Source organism: Pseudopipra pipra, chromosome 1 (assembly GCF_036250125.1).
Source record: "Pseudopipra pipra isolate bDixPip1 chromosome 1, bDixPip1.hap1, whole genome shotgun sequence".
NCBI classification, from domain to species: Eukaryota; Metazoa; Chordata; class Aves; order Passeriformes; family Pipridae; genus Pseudopipra; species Pseudopipra pipra.
In genome coordinates, this window is record NC_087549.1 from 148,321,946 (window position 1) to 148,343,887 (window position 21,942).

Consider the following 21,942-nt stretch of genomic DNA (forward strand, 5'->3'; position numbering starts at 1 on the left):
AATACTTACCTGCTCCATTTCTCCATGGCAGTGCACTGCTCAGCTCATGTTTTCTCCTGCTGTGCTGTGCCAGGAAGAGCCTGGGAGGCAGCAGCAATAGAGGAGTTAGACTGTGCTTTGCTCTGAATGCTCCTTTCAGTCTACATGTTTGTGACACATAACACAGAATGGCTCATGCATGACCTGCCAGATGACACACTACCTGCTCCTGTGATGCAACAGGAACCATGATGGGAATCTTTCAAGTGCCTCCATATCCTGTGCACCTTCCCAGCAGCAACATGGGAGCAGAAAAGTATGATGTTCACTCCCAGGAGGGAAAGAAAGCTGTGCAGGACTGTTCCAAATGGCAAAACAGGCATGCACAGCTAAAGCTGAAAAACAAGCCCTGCTTACCTGCTACCAACAGTTGATCAATGTTCTGTCCAATGCTTTTTGGGGGATTTCCATTGACTTTGTTTCTTAAAAGGAAGGGGTTCACTACTCTCTACATTGATCTGGAAACTGGCAGTTGAGAGTAATGGCAAAGTAATGCCAAATCACAGATCACATGTCATCCCATTAGTGGTGTCTCAATACAGCAGCTATAACCCAGGCTCCACTGAAACCAATACCCACCATGGCCCTCACAGGATGGCACTTCAAAACGTCTACAGAGAGAGATTAGTGCACACATGGCCAGCTGGTTTGTTCTAAGCTGAGATCCACAGCTTAGATCACAGTGTCATTCTCAAGCCCTGCGGCTGGCCATGAACAATTTATATTCCATGGCCCATATCCCATCCCAAATCAGCACATGCAGCTCCCAGAGGCATTCAGCAGGGTTTGTTCTGTGAAATGAGGGGCTCATTGAGATTCAAGTTATGAAACAGGTTACTTCAGGGATGCCCATAGTTTGAATAATTTAAAGTCAAACTGGACAAACAGAAGAATGTATTATTATGCAGCAAAGCCCATTCTGGAAGGATGGGAGATAACCTTCTTGGTCTCATCTCTCTGCTCATCACTTCAGCTGTGTTAAGAACTTCAGCTGAAAAAAACATTTTTTCCTGGTGGAGTAACATTAGGGTCATTCTGTGAAATGCCTGTTTAAAAATCAGACCTAAGTACACCAGGAAAACCAGCATTACCTGCAGTGTTGAGGACTTAGAAATGTATCTGCTGAAGCACCAGATCTCTTCAAATCAGCTTTTCCAGCAGTTTGAATTTCAATTTCACCACACCCAAAGTTATCCAGGTTATTTTACTATCTACCCTATTACCCCCTCAACAGGAAGGAGGAATTAATATCTCTTTCTGCATCAGTAGTGGTTCCTGTCAAAATTTTTTCTGCACATATTCCAAGAATATTCTCTTGGTCCTTTTTCTACCATTATTGTATTTTTATTTCTGCTGTTTCTCTCAATAGGCTGTTGTGTTTCATCACACACATACAGTATATTTCGGGTAAGAGAAATTCTTCTCCTCCATTTTCTTTCTTTTATCCTGAATTTCATTTGGTGTCTGCATGCAGAAGCCATGAATCCATCGTTTATGTGGTCCAGGTGCAAGATTCTAGGCCAGTTCCACAGAGATATTCAAATGCCAAAGCCCTGCAGAGCTCAGTTCTTTCCCATAACCAAACTCCCATGTTCAAGTTAATTATTCTTATTATTTGTAATATGTTTTATCAGTAAAGAGCAGCACATTCTAAATCTTCGTATTCTGTTAAAAATATGACAGACAAACACTACTAAAAGTGAGCTTGTTTACTCAAAATTCTGCAATATCATTCCACAGAATTTCCATTCTGATCAGTCTCATGGACAATAAACAGGCAATTTGCTGACTCCTAAGTGGTAAGAAGTAATTTGAATTTCATGACAAGAGATATGGATCAGGGAGAAATAAATTAAGAAACGCAGTATATCTTCATACCCAGTGATAGGAGACTGCAGCCCACACTTGTTTTGTTTTAGCAAGTTCAGATCCCTGGAGCAGTTAAGTCCCAGCAGCAAGTTCAGCAAGGTCGGCCATGCAAACACAAACTTCTTGTCTCTGGCAGCCACAAGGAGCCCACAGTGAGAGTTGTGCTGCCAGGACTAAACTCCTAATGGCACCCAGTCAAAATAACCTTTTAGTAGACATGTCTACACCTACAGGAGTTGCAGCTCTACCTCCACAGTTGAAGCAATTCTTTTCCAAACCTTTGCAGGAGCAAATCAAGGAGGTTTTTTCTGACATTCAATGTTATATGTAGGAAAAGAAGTTAAAAAAAGGAAGTGATGTTAGCACAAACCCACATGAATAGCACACAAGTTTCTTCCCCTACCAAATATATAGAATGATAGAAAGGTTTTCAGCCTCCCAGCAGAGATCAGTGCTTGAAATCTGAAGCCAGACAAATTCAGGCAAAGCCAGGTGAAAAATGAGGTGCATAGCAAAGTCATTAATGACTGCATGACTTAAACACCTTGATGGATTCTCTGTCACCATGGCATGCTCAGAACATGATTACACTCTATCAACAGTTCCTCAGCTCAGAGCTGGCATAACTCATGGAAGCTCATGACCTGCAGAAGGAAGGTGTCAGTCAGACAACTCCAGAACAATTCAATCTCATGTAGAACTTTGCAGTTTTGAAGATGCATTCCAGCCACAACCAGCACCAACACTCCCTGCATTGTTGCATAATGTCTGGATGGAGCTCTGGCTCCATCAGCATCTGCCACACAGCCCTGGCAACAGCAGCTCCCCTTATTCCATAAGCAAAGGGTGCACAACTTTTCCTGAGCAAGAACCTTCCTATGGTCTTCTCTAGGCTAAAAGAGATGGATGGATGGATGGATGGATGGATGGATGGATGGATGGATGGATGGATGGATGGATGGATGACAAATGTGTTCCATGTACAACATCTGACCTGTGAGCTACCAGAAGGACCACAACAGATTAGATGATTGCAATTAATTTAACCTTCTAGAGTAGCCAAACACATCTGTATTAAGTGCACCACTTCTTAACTTACTGCAGTCCAGTCTAGACTGACATGACACACCAGTATCCTTATGAGTTTAGGGTGAAGGAGAGATCTTGCAGATATAACCAGCACATGGGTACCCAGACATTTTCTGGGGGAAGGGGTAGAGAGAGTTCAAGCTGGTTATCTGCAGAGGAGATGAGAGGCTCCCACCAGTCTCAGGGAAGAAGAGAAATACACATTATTAGGTACGGAATACTAAACCAATATTTCATCAATAGTTTGGAAGCTCAGAATGAGATAGCTAGGGTAGCTAGGATACTTTATGCACTAAAAATTCAAGTGAAGATCACAAGTTTAGTCTAAGATTGGAGGCAGCACAGCAGATTGCTCTCATCCACACTCACCAGTCCATCACTGTATTGTCATAGTGCCCCTCACAGATCAAGACTCCAATGGGAGAGGCACAAACAGGCTGTCTCCAAAGGACAGATTGTTCCTTGGGGCTCAGGTGCAAACAGGCAAGATACAGCAAGCAATAAAACCATCACTTGGCAGCTGATGTGCAATAACCTTCTTTGTGCATACTCTTAGCCCATGGCAAACACAAGGTAATTTGGATTAGTTTAGCCTTCACTGGGCCCTTACTGCCTGAGAGCTGCTACTTAACAGCTCATGTGCCTAAACTCTGTGATTTCTGCTTTACCAGGTGGGTACAAGTTCATTGCATACATCAGGTGTGCAAGCTGCCCTTGCTTGCATTAAATATGCCAGCACCTTTCCAGCAATGCAGCAAATTCTTTCCAACACAGGAGCTCAGGGTGATTTGGGAATATTGAATATTGTCTGGTGCTCTCAGGACTACAAGTTCTTTACTTATTTAGTACTCACACCTAAAACCACAGTTCCAGTGCAGCAGAATCTTGTGACCAGAGGATCAGATGAACTGAACATAATTACAGAAAACACTGAACAGATCTACCCTATTTCTCCAAATAGTTCAGAACTATTCCTTTTAGCATAGGACATAGCACCAAATACCATTTTTTTTATTTTAAATTCATATTTTATTGCTCTTGAATGCAAACTACTAAATATTTATGGGCCACAAACTGAAACTGAACTTTCCTTACAGAAAGAATTCTTAACAGTCTCAGGAATATCACCCTTACTAAGTTTTCTTGCAAACAGACCACACTTTAGCTTGTTTTCCTCTTTGTGGCCAATTCTGTGCAAACCTCTCTCACTTATGTCCTCAGAGCACACACACAAATAATTTCTTCTGCATTCATTCATAAACCTCTATTTGTTTCTTTTTATATTCCCTTTCAAATTTAGTCTTTTGAACCACTGAAGACAAGGAATATTTCTATTTTCCAGGTACCTGAAGTTTCTCCAGCCTCAGAGAATTTGGAAGCATATCTTTTGCAATATAAAGCAATAAAATAAAAAATCCTGTGGTGCTGCATTTCTCTCTTAGCAGGAGGACTCCTGTTTTCCATTAACCAATGATGAACATTTCTTCCTATTGACTCATCCAGGAAATGTTATAAAACCCTAAGGATGCTCTGTCTTTTTAAAAATTGGAAAATCCTCTAAGAATGTTACATCAGGTCTGAAGTTCTGCCTAAACTTAACTCAGATGTGGCATCCCACAGAGCAGGAAGATGAACAAGAGACAAGTTTCAACTATACTTTCTCAGGAATAAAAACACTGAAGATACAAGAAGATAAACAGCTCTTGAATAGCTTCAGTAGAGATAAACACGGCGAAGTAACAACTAGAAAAATACAACATTTCAGAAGAACATGCATGAGAACAAGATAGAACATGAAAAAATAATTGCACTTTGGTTTTGTTTTTTTCTTTCAGCTTAGTTGGTTTTGGTCCACTGCTGGACCTCCTGGAAATTCATCCTTGTGTATCCCAGACTAAAGATTTTGGAAATATGCTTGGAGAGGATACTGTCACTCTTTTCCATGTGAGCTGATTTGCATGGAATACTTAAATGATTACATAGGCCAGAGAATTCTCTATCATGGAGTGTAAAACACTCTCTCAAGAAATCAAACACCTGGGTTTAAACTTTGCTCCTACGACTGTCTAATTATTTCTGTAAGGTGGTAAGACAAGGCAGCCCTATAAAATCCTATGTCTTAGTGATTAGGAGACTTTCTGAAAGGTGATTTCACCCATCTGGAGAGATTGCTACAACTCCCTTCTTCTGTTTTAATTTAGCCTAAATTAAATTGCCATTGTCAGAACTGTCCCTAACGTCAAGACAACCTTGCCAGTTTCATGTAAACTGAAATTGGAGAGGTTAGAAAAAAATCAGTTCATTTATAAAACAGCTCAGTTAAGTTTACCTAATTACTCCAGCACAAATCACATCCCTTGTGTGTCAGGAACTGTATGAATACCAACAGAAAGGTAAGTTCTACTAAAATAATTTATTGTTAATGCATGTTACAAAAGATAGTCAGATGCCTACAAAAGGGGAACAGATAGTGGAAATGTGTCAGAGCTGTTGATGTGATTTTCTAATGAATCAGGTGGAAATTACCAAAATATGCCCTTTGCTATCGGAAAAGAATTCAGCATTCCCAAATCTTTACATATTTCCAGTGTCTTGACAGCTGTGACACTGCAGAGATGGCCCTATTTCCCCACAATATCAGATTCTTAGAGATCATGAGAACAACATTATTCTCAGTTACTCTGTTAACAGTCACACCCTCCTACATTTAATCTACTGATGAATAACTGGGGACTCCATTTGCTGCCATGTTATGCCACCTCTTGTTTTCCTGCTCACTTTTCCAAGACGGGGCTGCTTCTGTAGACTCAGTGATCTGAGGACATAAAAGAGATGTGGTTTGTAGGAGGAAGTCAGCTGATGTAAGAGGAATCTGAAGGGCTCATGCACTTGAAAGTTTGTCTACCCACAAGACCAGTTGCCCTAATAAAAGATATTACATCTCCCTACAAGTCTTGCTTTAACACTAAGTACAGCATAATATTGGGGGTCTATATAGAACTAACCTTAATTTAGCCTTGTCCTTGAGCACACAGGGATTTCTAGTGCAAAGGCCTCATGAGGGAATTAGCAGGGCCCATGGTGACATGCATGACTGAAAAACAGCAGCATGCAGCAAATGAAGCACTGAGCTGGAAAAATGGAGGAAGGACAGTTTCATGACTAAGCAAGACATGCTGAAGACACAGATGATTTCCCTGTCTCTCATACAACCAGATTCTGTGATGCTGGGCAAAACATTTTAGCTGAATTTTGCTAAGTGAGCACTACAGTGTTACTTACTTCACAAATGTTCACCTCTGGGACTTCCGATACTGTTTGAGAAATGCTGAGGATCAGCACTGTCACCGAGGTCACAGATCTGTGTTTTAGACTCTCATAAAAATTGTCTCTGCATCAAGGTATTCAGGTTACATTAAGAACTGTTCCTCAGCTTGGGGGAATAAACCCCTCCTCATGCTCAGCAGCTGTCCCATGAAAACAAATTCACTAGTTTTTGAGATGCATTCAAATATTGTGGCAGTAAATGCTAGAGAAGAGCCCAAGAGAAAATTAAACAGGATCTGAAGAGAGTGCAGACTAAGGCCTAAGGCCATACATTAAACAATGAGTGGAAAATGAAATGTTGAAGAGCTTTTCATTAAACCACTGTGAGCATGGGAAGAGGGGTCCTGTGCAAAACAACAAACACAACCACAGTGACACGCAACCATTTAATTAAAGACTAACAAAAGGCACACAAGGAAACCTGAGTAATGAGGGATTCACTGGCAAGTTTAAGTCCAGCACTGTTGGTATGTTTGGAGTACCCGACATAGTGATGGGTACCGTATACTGTAATATTGTATATTGTAATATGTACATTGTAATACCACATAGAGGTATTTAAAGAGGCCTGAACAACTTCTATCAGCAACTGAAGGTTTACAGCAGTGTGAGTAATCAGTAGATAAATTAGTTCTGACTAATATGAATGAGCAGCAGCTGAAAACTGGCACTGCACTGGCGTAACACAGTGTTTGTGGTACCCACAGCTCTTCCACAAGAGCATCACACTGAGCCCTGCACTGAGCTTTGGCATGAGGGACGTGCATCCCTTGGGCAGACATGGCCCTGGGGAGGCACTGATTTAGATCGACTGTGTGTTTGGTGGCATGTGAAAATCCAGCTCAAATAACCATAAAAATCCTGAGTCTTCAACACATATTATCACTTTCAAGCAATATAAGCTGTACTGCTTGATCTTTGCTGCCTTGAGAAGTAGGAAAAAAAAAGGAAAAGAGTTTTAGTGCTTCACAGTTTGGACATTTTGTTGGGTGAATAATTTCTATCACAATGCCTTTGGCCCAGGGCTTAGAAAAACCATCAAGAACAGAAAGCTCAAGTAAGATTATGGGATATAATAAGAACACTTCATCTTAACAGCACTGTAGAAACAATATCAGATGGCTTTTATTGCATAACCAAAATCTTCTGGAAAAATCTGCCCAATACAACACAGGGATTTAAATGTCTCTGAAAAATTAAATGCCATACAAGAACAGCTTTCTAACTTCCAGTCACATGCCCTAGCCACGATGTTGTGTGACTTACTACTCACATGCAGCATGCTTTCCCTCTGCTGCTGGAATGAAATACCTGGAGATTATTTTTGGCTGTTTTGAACACCCAAACCACTTCTTTACACTTGTGAGAAGCTGTCATCTTCATCCTCTGCCTCTGACTGCACTGATATAGCACCACCATCACCACTCTGCCTCAGCACCCATTTCAGAAAGCACCACGTCTGTTGTTCCCCTCCTGCACTGCTCAAAAAGGGAGAGGGCCCTTCTCCTCTGCCAGTGCTGGAATCATTGATAAAAAATTTGCTGCCTTAGAGCAGTCTTGCTACGTTGAACACCTTCACACATATGCCTCTCATCGCTTGATTTGAAGAAGTATCTCCATTAAACAAGTCTGTGCCATAGGTCAAGTTCTCAAAAGTGCTCAGGGCCAGACACAGTAAAGGACACAGCTGCTCACAATCCAGGCACTGCCACTCCTACACTGTCAACATCCTGAGTCACCGGGAGCTTGAAAAATCAGCATTGGGGTACTGAGGGGCAGAAGCTAACAGGAATTGCCTTTTATTGCCTGTGGTAACCTTTCTTGGGTAATTTTTACACTCACCTGTGTCTCCTGTGTTCAGAAAAGACAAGAGAGAGGAGATGCCTCCTGGGTCTGCAGCAGCAGCCAAGACCTCATGATGAGAGATGGGGTTTGGAAAAAGGCAGAGAACTAAACCCGGACTTCTCACTAGACAAATGCCACGTAGCAATGGGCAGTTTTGCTCCTCCAGGTAGAGTTTCTAAAACAATTTGTGTTTTATTATTCAACCCTTTCAAATCATGTTAAACCCACAATGAACCCCCACAGTGCAGTGAGTCATTGAAGGGCACCAGGTGTGTTCCTAGATGAAGTGAACTCTTGCTCTGCCTGTTTCTGAGTCACAAGAGAGGATTTGATGAACTTGGGTGGTTACAGCTGGGCAGTTCTATCATATGAACAGCACTGCTCTTGTGGCCTAGGGATCATTTGTATTAAAAAAGGAAAATATCCAGTAAGGCTGTTAAAACTCAGCCAGTGTTCTCAATCATTTGAATGTATTGAGATACTAAATTCTCTTTAGATACCAAAATCTGCAACTCACGTAATTTTTCATACACTTTAGTGGTCCTATAACAGAAAACAAACTGTCTGATATTCTTCCAAGAGCTTCTCATCCATAGGCTTTCCTTCTGCAATCTGTCTTTGTTATGGAGATAGGCAAAGGTACTGTCTGTAAAAGATTCTGGGACTCATGCAGAAAACACTAAAGCACTTTGGCAAAAAAAAAAAAAAAAAGAACATACAATTCTACAACAATAAGGGAAAAAGAACTGCTCTGAATTGGATTTCCCCACACAGACCATTTGCAACATAAATGTCTATAGATGCTACTGCCCTCCTAGTGACAGACCTCTTAAAATCTTGCCTCTTGAAATGGAAAAGTGTTTCGCCTACAGGGCGGTAGCTAGAAATGCTCAGAGAAATATCATATACATCTGACACAGTTTGTTTAAAATGCAGCAAAATCAAGGGACTCCTGAATAAACCTGACAGAACTATCTTAAAAATATGAGCAAAGACTGGATTCAGCCCCGTATAACCTGTTTGACTATGACTATTTTGGGGTTTTTTTACAAACACTGAATGCAATAATGTTTACCTCTTCAGCAGATTCTTTGAAAAGATATTTAGCCTGCATGAAACTGCTAAAACTTAGGTTTCTGTTACCTAGCTGGAGGCAGAGACCTCTTCATGAGTTCACACAAAATTTCAATAGATTTAGTTGTAAAAGTGGACCCTGTGTTTTCTTTGCTTTCAAGGGCAGGTATATAATCCCAGAAAAGTAGGGTATCTGAGATCTGTCTTAAAGCTAGATATAACTTTTATCTTTGCCTGCTCTTTCTGGAAGACTATTTCAATACTTCAATGCTCAAGATCTTAAAACTCTTATTATTTCCTGCCTAAAACAATTTATGACCAGATTACAGCCATCAATTCTTATTCCAACAATATCTTTCACCTTAAAAAACTTCACAGTCCCCCGAGAAGGGTCCATTGACCTGAATAAATGAGAAGCAGTGATTATTGAAGTTATCAAAAAAAAAATGCTGGAAATGCCTGGGTCTGACAATGAAACTTTCTGCTAGATAGATATCCTGAGAATGGATAGATTCTCCATTTCCACCATTATCAGCAAAAGGGAGAGCGAAATCATAGAAAATTCTAATCTCCAGCTTTGATAAGAGATAAGACCCATTAAGTATGAAAAGCCTCTTTGCCTTTTAGTCAGCACACGAATTTACATTTGGAAAGTCTAAAGATTACATCACTGTGATGTAAAGAACAGATTTTGGTGCTGTACCTTGCTGGAGTGTTCTGAGCTCCAGAGGAAGAAAAAAGAAATAAGCACTGTTACATATATTCTAAGTTTTCATCAGAAAGCTTAGCAGTATCAAGAATCTCTCAAATAACCCATTTGACTAAAAGCAGCCATCAGATTTCTTCATCTGATCTTAGAAATTTGGGGCACCTTAACTGATGTTAAAAGGCTCAGTTTCCAAATATCTGGCTGCCCATTCACCCCTTAACAAGTCTCTGCTTGGCATTCATGAAAACAAATGGAATAGAAAAATAAAATAGTCACGTTTTCTTGTTTGCTTGGCAAGTCACAGCCAACCGGTGTGAAAGGGGGGAGAGGGAGAGAGGAAGGGCAGTCCCTAATGCCCAGCATGTATTTTGGAATGAGTCGATAAATCATCCCTCTTCTGTTTGTAGAAATGCCTTGAACAGAACAAAACGGTCCTGAATAGTTCATTACTTCCAAACATTTGATGAAAGTGGATTCAGTTTTTGGTTTATGATCCAACATGCTGGAGGAAGATGAGTTTTCTAGATGAGATACAGGCAGTACACATAAAACCAATCTACTTCTTTCTGCTTTCCAGTGCTGTCCAAGGCACTGGGTTAAAGAAAAACACAGGAGTGGGCTGCTGCCAAAATCAGCCACACAGATATCGCTTATCCCTGCTAGAGACATTGATCCTTGCACAATTTATCATGGCATTGTGGCAAACAGGAAAAAACACTGTCAGACAAATGCACTACCATTTTTTCTTTTAGTGTAAGCATAAAGCCTTGCAGTCTTTCCCTCAGTTATTACCTATCCCAGAGAGCTGCCATTCAAGCAATGCTCCCCAAACCCTTCACAAAGGCCCCTGAAGCCTGCTGATTGAGTTGTCTCAAAGAAACCTTGCTAATAGTACACATTTGGAGTGCTTTTAATCATTTTATGAAGTTAGGAAATTCTCATCTACTGAACTCCAGTGGACCACAGAGAAATTTTATGGCTTGTCACCAATCGAGATCAGGTGAAAGGAATGCAGAACGGTGCTTTCAAATTAAATTATAGTTTTTCAGGTTGGACTGGCACAATCTGTCTTTAGAAAAAGAGGAGCCTTTTGTGGAACTTTTAGAGCAAATTCAATCCTCTGATTCACACTGCTGCTCCCTACATTTTATACTAAATTGCACAGTTAAAAAGCTGACTGTGGCATTCTCACATATCTTTCCAGCCCAATAGAGATGTGCTATCTGCCAAAAGCCCATTCCCAGAAGAGCTTCAGCTTAGCACAGACAGGAAGAAACAGTGAGGGAATATGGTTATAATTTGAGGGATTTCATATGCAGATTTACAAAGTGGGATTAAACGGGCTTTAACCTTGTTCTTCACCTTCACCTTCTCTGTCCAGTGCCATGAGGTGCTTCTTTCTAACTCATCCAAAGAGAAGAGAGCCCCCACAGATATGTGTAGTTGTTATCATCACCCTTGTGTCTCTGAGAGAAAGGAAATATTCCCTCATGACCCAATATAGAGAAGACAGTGGATTTCCTCTCTTTTTCCTCTCCTCTAATATCAAGTTTGTCCAATGCCTGGAGAAGAACAGCTTACTGAAAAGCATATAACTTTCTATTGACTGAATTATAAAAACAAAAAAAGGCAACAACACCACAAGCACCCTTTTGGCCATGTTTATACATGCTCTGCATTTACATCCTGTGAATGTGCTGCTACCTTCCCTGAACATTCATAGGAAGAGAATTTTAAACCCCTGCCTGAGTTCAAATGCTCACAGACAGTGAAGGTGTCCCTGCCCATGGGAAAGATGATCTTTAAGGTCTTTTCCAACCCAAACCATCCTGTGAATCTATGATTCTCCTTGAGACTACTCCAAACACCTGCATGAAACACACACATTCTATATAACCCTCTAATACAAACACATTTAATCTGGGCTGAAGATACACCAAAGAAAAGATATATTCTGCTGTAAACAGAAATGGAAAGGGACAATGTTTTGTAAGTGGAAAAATGTACCTTGAATTTGTTATCCACAATTCAAACATTCCATAAGGATAATAATATTATTTTTCTAGGACTGCAGCTGTAACACTACATAGCTGGTCACTACTTAAGTATGTATAGAATATCTTCTTAAAGATGTTACAGAAAAGGAGAGGATGAGAACTATACAGCTTTTCTGTTAGGTATTTTATAAAGATATTAAATACTTGGTGCTTTCTAAAGAGTGAAAAAAAATTGGTAAAAGTTATCACAGAACCAAAACACAGGAGAAATGGCTTCCAATCTCTTCCCTCTGAAGACACCAGAACACTTCACAAGAGGTGGGATAAAGGCTGGAGGAGACATTCCAGAAAAAAAAAAAATTACACAAGAAAACCTGTTCTTCCAGATTATGAAGAATCTGCCCTCCTGCCCAGAACCAGCTCCTGCGTTAGGCTAAGTAGGAAGAAAAGGAAAATATGGAATATTCTGTCTCAGCCAAAAGACATATTTTGCCCTATAGCAAAAAATATTTTAGAAGCAAAACTCCTTGTCTTCCAGTATCAAAGCTGGCATCCAGTTCTGTGCACCACAGCTTTCCTCTTTCTTCTTTCCCTTCCTTGTCCCTTGTCTGGTTTTCATCCTCTTGTTTTTTCTCTTGCTTTCAGAGTGTGCCTCAATTCTTTTCCCCAGGGGCAAATTAAACTGAGGACACTCACTGAAAATTCGCTTAATCAGTTCATCATGGCTGTAACTCCTTTTGGGCAAAGAAGTTGTCTCAGAAAGGTTTTAGCACACTAAAGTAGCCAGAACAGTCCAGACATCACACACAAGGTAAAAAGAAACCTTAGAGACAGGAACCACAAATTACTCCCATCTACTCATCTTCCTTTCCATATTTGCTTCCTTTTTTTTCCTCAGTGGCCTTTCACACCTCCCAAATACATGACTTTTAACCCAGACAACCCTTCCATTTATCAAAAGCCTGACATCCATGTTTATAGTCCCCCAGGACTAACCTTGTCACTTTACCACATTAGCTTGCATTTCCATTTCTGACAACTTCTGGCATGTCTTCCCTCAACCAACAACCACTTTCTTTTATATGACATGTAGCACTTTAGCAGCCAAAGCACAACAGTCTGATAACTGCTTATCCAGCATCATGTATCTTCTTATTATCTGCTACATTATCCTTATCTAATTGCATGCACTTTGGCTCAATCTGACATTTTCAAAACTACAGATGCTTATTAGCTTTTCTTAGCTAAAAGAAAAAATGTACATTATAGTGATTATCAGTTCCTGGCACTGCCTGAGAAACATTGTAATGAGGGAGACCTTTAGCCCACCATAAACAAGCACAATCAAGCCTGTTTTGGTTATTAGCAATGCTCCCACAAATGTTTCCAATGTCAGAATTAATGACTGCACTACTAATTATTAATAATCTCATGTTTCTATGGGTTCTTTTTAGCCCAAAGCTTTAGGCCAGAAGCAGAAATTATTTAATTCTGGACTACCACAGTGAAGCCACAAATGAAGTCATGGCCTTGATTCCTTCATGGTATCTAAGAGATGCAGGTCCTGCCCCTGCAGGGATAAATAACTAGTGGAAGGTCATGCAGCAAGTCACTGGCAGACAAGCAAGATTTCCCTAATAGTTATTCCAATACTCTACCAAAGATCCATGCCACCTCAAACAGAAGGTACATAAACGTGCCCAGAAATCAGTGAGAATTACCCACTCCTTGAAGAAGCCTCTTCCAAGCACACCACACTCAAGCACAGAGTACAAGGCAAGTACAATAGGTGGGGTTACTGTGATCCTAAATCTTGGCTATGTCAGTCTTAATTAACTGCCCTTGTTTGCAATGACTCACTGTATGTGTTTTGACAAGTGTTGTTTGTGCTGCAGTTCATAATAGAACAAAGGAGCTGCTTCAACAGCACCCACTTTATCAAAGAGACCATTGTGAAGCACTATAATACCTTTAGTGTTTTCTCCACGTGTCTCCTTTTGTATCTGGGATTACAAACACCCACATGAAAAAAAAAAAAAAAGGAGAAAAGAAAAAGAAAACAATATAGAGCAGACAGAGGAACTGTATTAATAAAGGAAGACTAGTAAAAGTCAAAATCTTCTGTTCACTACAAACCATTTATGTCTCTATGGCAACAGCTTCCTTATCAACAATGTAATAGAAGTTTGGTCTTTTAAACATTACTTTTGTTTTCTCACACCTAAAGGAAATAGGAAAAACAAAATCAAAGACAAACCATATTTAATATAGATTACCCAGAGACATGAGGAGGGATTTAGCAATAAATGACAAACAAAGATAGGATTCTACAGTCACATGAAACATAATCCTACGAGCAATCTGTGCAAATCTCAGAGCTGTGTATGCAATAAACTTATCTTGGGACAATCAGACTCTTATGCAAGAGGTCAAACACTATTTAAAAGCAGATCCAAGCATACTCTTTTCTCTCTGCTCAAGGCTCCTTGTTCCTCTGGAATACAAGATAACCCAATCTGCCTGTCCTAGAAGGAGAGCAGGGGAGACAGGCAGAAGCTGAATTTTGCTATGCCAGAGGGCATGTCACTGTGAAGCAGCTGGAGAGGAGCCATCTGAGGTCTTCCTGGGAGATCCATCTTTAGGCACCAGGGCACAGAGAGACAAAGTTGCCTGCAGCCACCTGTTAGACAGGGAGGAAGAACTGACTCATGGCTTCCCAGCAGTGCAAAAAAACCCAGGGTTTTTCTCCTGTGAGGTAGGGCTGGGGAAAAGGAGAGAGGGAGACATGAGCTGTGCTTGCTGTCTCTATTTCTCATAAGGGACTCAGAGGTCTTTGGAGCAAGTGGAAAGAGCCATCCACCCCCAAGCCATGTCCCATACCACCCTACCTGACAGCAGCAGCATCTGCCACCAGATTGTTTTTCTGTGGCCCTGGTACAAGCATGAATGTCTGTTTTGCAAGCAGTTCATACTTTTTATTTTGCCAAAGGCTGGTCTTACAAATAAAAGTCTTCTTTAGTCCCCCTTAGCCAGAGGCACTGCAGGACACTTGAATTCATCTTCACAGACACAAACTCCATAGGGTTCTGCCAACCACTGCTTATACCCTTGAGAAGGGACAGCAGGCAGTAACAAACCTCCTGCTGCTGCTTAGATGCTGGATTTAATTCTCCCTCTGCCTCTGCCAGAAGAGGAGGAAACCAGCAGGCACAGGGATTCTGTGTAAACCTCCTGCTGGTTCTGCTCACCAAGTGTCTTCAGACCAAGGGCTTGGAGACTGAAGTAACATCTGTAATTGCTCAGTCTCCATGGGTTTCATTTCTCCTCTGACCAAAATACCACAGTTACATTCTTTTATACAGAGTTGGAGCTCATTTTAATGGCCAATAAGCAACACATACATACTTTTGTCATAAACACTTTAAAATTAATGACTACAGTACAACTGGAGCTGAGGCTACCAGGTATTTCCCACTGCTGCTTTTCCATTTCATGTAGCTCTGTACATCCAAGACAGCAAGCCTAGGGAGAAATTTGCATTTGCTTTTGAGGTCTGCCTAGAGTGAAATCTGCTTGAAATGCTGGAGCAGATGCTATTGACAAATACAGAAAAGAAACTTAAAAAGCTCCAAACCACCCCTCCCAAAAATATTATAATGAAAGCATTAAGATACTCCTATCCTTCCTTTTGGATGCTTTAAATCTCCTTTTGCTCAAAGCAAACTCCAAAGCCTTGAACAGCTAGAGGGAAACATCAGACATTTGAAATGTCACATGAAAACTGTCAGAAATGAGTGCTAGACACAGCAAAGACTTAAATGTGCCAGACTTCACAATTAGTTTTACACCTGTAAGAATATCCTTGGTGGTAACTGGAACGATTTTTAGTCGTAAAGCCCCTGAGGCCCAGAGCCAGAAATTGCAACAGCTCACAGGGCTGAGCCACAGCAGACCATCACTGCCAAAGAGCTGAGATGAACTGTCTGTGTGTCAACTCTGCCTCTGATTTTCCACCTGCAAACTGAAGATAATAATAAGTGCACTTTTAAAAGGCACAGGGATAGCAACTCATGGAAGAATCTGTGCAATAACTGAAGTCCACTAACAAGCACCTTGTTTAGAGGAAAATAATTTACACTATGCAAGTGATAAGCAATTAAAAAAACATGCTCAGTGGAAATCTGGTAAGTTTTCACCAGCAGAGAATCACAATATTGGGCTTTTTCACATTACCTCACACACTTCGATACCTTTGCTTAAACTTAACTGCTTGCAAAGTGAATGAGTATCAGACTCCCTCTACCTCTCTCCCTAGCTCCACATTACAAGTTCTCTGAAGCTTAAAAATGACATTAATCTTTGCTCTAATCTTTAGGAAGGCTTTCAAGTGCTATTTTAACAAAACAAACTATGAAAGAGCTCTAAATTAAAGTGCTTAAAAGATGAGACATAATTAAAACTCTGGCCAAATGTGGGAAACGAAGGTCCCCAAACACTCTAAGGCGGAAAATTTGGGAAGGACTTGTGTTTCCACTACACAAAAACTCCGGCCCATTCATCCTTCAGAACATCTTACTGGATTGTACCACCACGCTCTCCCTCTGTTCCCTTCTGCATTGCTCTGTGCTGCAAGACACATGTGTCCAGTGCCCATTCTTATTCCCTTTTGTAGTTTCATATTGGCAGTAAAGACTGGCACAGTGATCTATTCATATACATGAATGCACAAACTCAAAATATGTTTTAACTCAGTTAACTCACCCACACTGAGTCTTATCAGTACCAAACACCCACAATTTAATGAATACACTAACATTTTCAAAGCTATATGAGTTATATGAGCATATATGGGTAAGAACCTGATCCAAAATGACTATTTATGCATCTAAATAGGAAATATATTACAATATGTATTTTTTAATTTGACCACAAATCTTCTCAAAAACCTTGACATTACAAAACTAAATTATTTGTGCGTACTTTAAAAAGCCACACTTTATCACAACCTGCTATGAGCGAAAGAGGCTTTTGCAAAAACACTGGCTTTTTTGTTTTCTTTTGGGAGATAAGAGAAAAACATTCCCTAGAAGAAAGATTTGTTCCTCCCCTCCTTCCCCCATGCCTGAATATGGGGCCATGTAAAACTATTGTCGAACCATTTTTTACGAGCTTTGAAAACAAATATTTCTCTCTGAACATGAAAAAGAAAGTTGCAAAACTGTCATCATTTCCCTCAGACCTAGAGAAAGCAATAAGAAATTGAGTAAAACCCTCACGTGTAGGTATGAGTATGTAAACAAGTGCGTGGTTGGTGCTTTCCTGTAAAAGCAAGGAAAAGCCAAGCACTCCATAGGAACAGTGTGATCACGACACGCTGCCACCCCTTGGTCACGGGACGAAAATGCTCGTACCTCACAGCAACGTGCTGGGAATCATCCAGCACATCGGGCAAAAATCCCAGCAAAATCACCTTGCAGCTAATGAACTACAATGGGAGATTTTCCTGGACCACCACGAGCACAGATATATAAACCCAAAATAACGTAAAGTTTTTTATTTCAAGGGACAAATTCTTCTGACTCCCAAAGAGCATTTTCAAAGCTGTGATAGACACCATAAGAACTGTCTTCTGTCTGGCCTTTTCTGAAACAAAAATATACAAACGGATGGAGAACAGCACATACAGACTTTTTTTCACACTTCCCATATCTTTGAAAGACCCCTTGGAAACCAACTTGAGCTGCTCCAACCTTGGGTCCAGTCTCTTCTTTCTGCACTTTCTGCTACTTGCTCAAAAGAGAAATAATGTGAGCTGAGTACTCTACATGAGGTATCCCAACCTATTGCACAGTTCACTTCCATTAGAGAGATGATTCAGCCCCTTCACACAGTTATTCTTGAATACTTAAAAATACATTCTCTCTGGCAGATTTTTTAGTGCATGTATCATCACCATGGCTAGTAAAGGCTGCAGAAATAGAGACTGATTTTAAACCCGTAGCAAATATCATAAGGTAGTTTAATTATAAATATAGCTATAAAACAAAGTATAAAAAGTTTATCACCTGCAGGTCAGAGTGTCCAGTATTCAGTAATGACAGAATATATGATGGGCTTCTGTGCAAATATAACCCATGATTTTTATAAGGTTTATAACTATTCTTTCTGAAGGAAGTAGGCTGCAATTTCTATTTATTTCAAAAGGCGAGCTTACAGAATGTCAGCAGGGCCTAACTATTTCCACTGAAAGAACTAGTCCCAGCTCTCCACATCTTATTGACTGTAAGATAACTGAGTTCAGCACCCAAGAACTCACCTAGAAGAGGCAGAAGAGGAGATTCTTACAGATTCAAACCGTAGTTTCTGCCCATATGCACAACAATTCAGATTTGTAGATAGGCTTCTGGTTACAATTCAAATTATTATATCTTATAGTAAAGTCATGATTCCCACAGTCCTAGAAACCCTTCTATACAATCAATTCACTCAAGTGTCTAGGAAAAAAAGCACTTCACTTCTGAAATGCCTGTTGCCTACAGCTCAGGCCTCAACCTTACTGAAACACTGTCCTTGACACACATTTTTAGGAAGCAATATCTCTTCTCATCAGACAAATAATGAACTGAAAATTAACACTTTCAATTACATGCAACAGCAAGTTTGACATACTAAATTACATTTTTTTTACACTAATGGCTCTGACTCTCACTTTCTCAGACTCAGTCTGTAAACAAAGGATATTTGATTTACTAAATCCTTAACTTATCCAAGCAGGAAACACAGTTTTACTGAAGCATCTCAAAATAATCTCTATTTATATCTGAATGAAAAACTTCTCAAAAGCTAAATCAGTCTGAATAATCAACTGCAGGACTAGTAAAGTATAGTTCATGGCCAAATACAGTTTTAAGCAAATGCAGGAAAGAAAGAAATATTCAGAATTCAGTTGTAGAAAGAATATTCAAAGAAATGAGGTCTTTTGTACTTTGGGACTGGCTTCTTTATATGGTTAAGTCTCCTGTTAAAACCAACATGAGTTTTGGCTAAGTAATGAACCTGTAAGAATGCAGCATATGGCTCTTAAAATAGAAGAGTTTTATGATGTTTCAGTGGGGGGTTCAATATTTTTAAAAGACAACTTATCATACAAAATTCAATTTAAGAAGGACTTCTGTGATCATCGTTTTATAGTCAGTGCCTTATAAAATAGATCAATATTCTGTGTTACAGAAAAGTACTGAATTTTTTATGCACCTGATTAATGCATTGTTATCATCCCAGTAATTAAAAGGAGCAGCGTTACACACAATCAGCATGATACATCTTACTCAGCACCTCCTGGCAGTTGCCTGCAAAAATTAAACTCATTAATCACTGTGATGCCAAAGAAGAAAAAGCCTGGAAAAGATGAAGAAGCTCTATTTTGTGGGAAAAAAGTTCTCAAGTCAACATGTAGGAGAAAATCCCTTCCACAGTATAATATGGAAAGCATTAATCTCATCAATCTAAAATCAGTCATCACTACTATCTAAAAGGTAATCTCATCAGACTAAAAAGGAGAATTATGTTTCCAAAATTCTTCATAACTGGCATATTGCACCACACTAGATTGAACAAAGAGTTCTCACAGATGTTTCCTCATATCCAAATAAATGTAGTGAAAAGCTAATCCTTTAACAAAGCCAAAAGGCCACTAAAATTTTGTTTACAGCTGTTCCAGTAATTAACTTTAATGTCAATAATGCCACAGAGCCAACTAGGAAGTGGTTTTCTGGAGTCATTTATACAGAACCTAGTTTTCTTACTACTCCTCCCATAAATAACATGATTGTCTCATCAGACTAATAACTAACATGAAAAATTTGCAATATTTATTCCAGGTTTTGTTCACAAGTTAGGTCTACTATATATATATATATATATATATTTTGTCATGTACCTATCACAAGCTGAAACATAATAATGACTTTTCAAAATTCTAAAAAATGTTGTGACCTCTGCTTTGCTATACTTTCACATTACAAAAACAATGTTCTCAAGTCTGTCTCAATGGTGGTATAAAATGAAGTCAGCAGTTGTCATATAAAATCATGATTGTGTTTCTTAGAGAGTTACTGCCTCCTCTTTAACTTTGTATAGGTTTCATGTAGTATTTTTCCACCAGTAGTACTTCCAGGGAACAAAATGCTTACTTATAATACCATGACCTTCAAAGGCAAGATCCTGTCTTTCTCTCTGTTTTGTACTGCATTGAGGTCTGTACTGGTGCTTAAAAATATAGTGCTCAATGCAGCACACATATTTCAATGGGAAAAGTCATCATCAGTAACCCATAAAAAACCACTCAGTTCTCTCCCGATTATTAATCACATGACAAAGTCAAGAACAGAACAGTCTCATTCTCAGGTTTGTTTTGATATTTCCAAATGTGGGCAGAGGGAAAAAAAAAAAAAACAGAAACCAAACTGAAAAAAAGGTAAAACAAAATAAAACAAAACCAAAACAAGGTAAAACAAAATAAAACAAAACCAAAACAAAAACCAACCAACCAAAAAACCCCACAACTTTGTTGCTACATGATCTGGCTTTTCCTACTACATTGACGTTGAAGGATGAAAGACAATGTGAATGCCCACTATAATATTAGTGCAAAACAGAAAACAGAAGTCTAATCACCTAAGGAAAGTGTTTCCAATGATGTCTCAATAAGCCTATCACCATAATAAGCAATAGCTTGTGCTTTTGGGACCTTACACAAACAGACCACCCTCCTTGCACTTCTCCCATAGTCTTTGCTCGCTGCCTGCCTCACTTTTCCCTTTTCCTTGGTGGTTTCATGCCTAAGGGTGCATTTGCTCATCCTGAGCGAGCCTGACTGCTGCCACCAGAGGCGGGAGAGGAACTCCCTGTCTCTGCCACCATCTCACCACGGTGAAGGGTGAGAGGTCACTGCCTGCTCGCCTCGGCACCCGTCCCAGTAGGGTTTGGCACAGCTCCTCCTGCCCCGGCACAAGTCGGCTTCAGAACAGCTCCTTATGACCAGGGATAGGAGGAGTTTGGCACCGCGGAGAACTCCTCCTGCCCCGGGACAGGAGAGGTTCAGGACCGCGGACAGCTCCACCCGACCCTGGACAGAAGGGGCTCGGCACCAGGGACAGCTCCGCCCGGCCCCGCTCCGCCCCGGTTCAGCACCGCGGACACCTCCGGCGGTCCCGCCCCCGTCCTGACGGTGCCTGCCCTCTGCCTCCGCTCCCCTCTGCCCGGGCAGGACACCCCGCTTCCCGAAACACACGGTTCGAACACCATTTCCACTGGCTTCGTCATGATTTCACCCTTCCGACCTAAACGACCCTCCGCTGGAGACCATCCGTGCCGGCTGCCCGCTCTCCGCTGGACGAGAGCGCCTGTGAACTGCCCGACCCGGTCCAGGGCACTTTATGAGACGCGCTGCCCCGTATAAAAATAATTCACACAAAGTGTCCACGTGCGTTTAGAAGTCACCCCAAATCCCTGTTTCTGGCCACACTTTTTGCACTTAATTGCTGAAGGCACTGAGGCAGGCACCTTTCTCTCCACCCACGCACTATTCTGAGGGGAGAAAAGAAAATAAAAGGGGGGAAAAACCCCCATAACAACAACAACAGAACGCAAACAAAAAACCCCTCTCCTTATAGAAATTTAATAATGTCCTTATTAACATTATTTTGGAGCCTGTCAGCACAAATCACTCGCTCATGCCATAAACTGCTGGCTTTCCTTCGCTTCCGGGCTCAGCGCTCCTGGTGACCGGAGGAGCGGCTCCAGACATCTGTCTCCAAATCCAGGGAAGGGAAATTAAAACACATAATGAGGGAAATGCGCCTGAGCCCAGCCCCGGCGGCGGCACTGCGCTGGCTCGCAGCGACATCTAGAGCCCAGTACACCGCCGGGAAGGGCTCGTGTCCCAGCCACGCCGGGGAAGGGTCAGGAGTGGCTTCAGGCACACGGGAAAGG

At 40.8% G+C, this 21,942-nt stretch overlaps 1 protein-coding gene and 1 long non-coding RNA gene across 5 annotated transcripts in view; both read right to left on the reverse strand.

The window, feature by feature from the left end:
* LOC135403961 (uncharacterized) overlaps window positions 1–20,447 on the reverse strand; it is a 32,342-nt gene extending 11,895 nt beyond the window's left edge. For both annotated transcript variants that reach the window (XR_010425541.1, XR_010425540.1), the window contains exon 1: window positions 10–20,447. This is a non-coding gene — a long non-coding RNA (uncharacterized LOC135403961). The remainder of the gene's footprint in view (window positions 1–9) is intronic.
* The window catches only part of DPP6 (dipeptidyl peptidase like 6), a 549,686-nt gene that overhangs the window by 378,732 nt on the left and 149,012 nt on the right, over window positions 1–21,942 (reverse strand). The window lies entirely within an intron of this gene.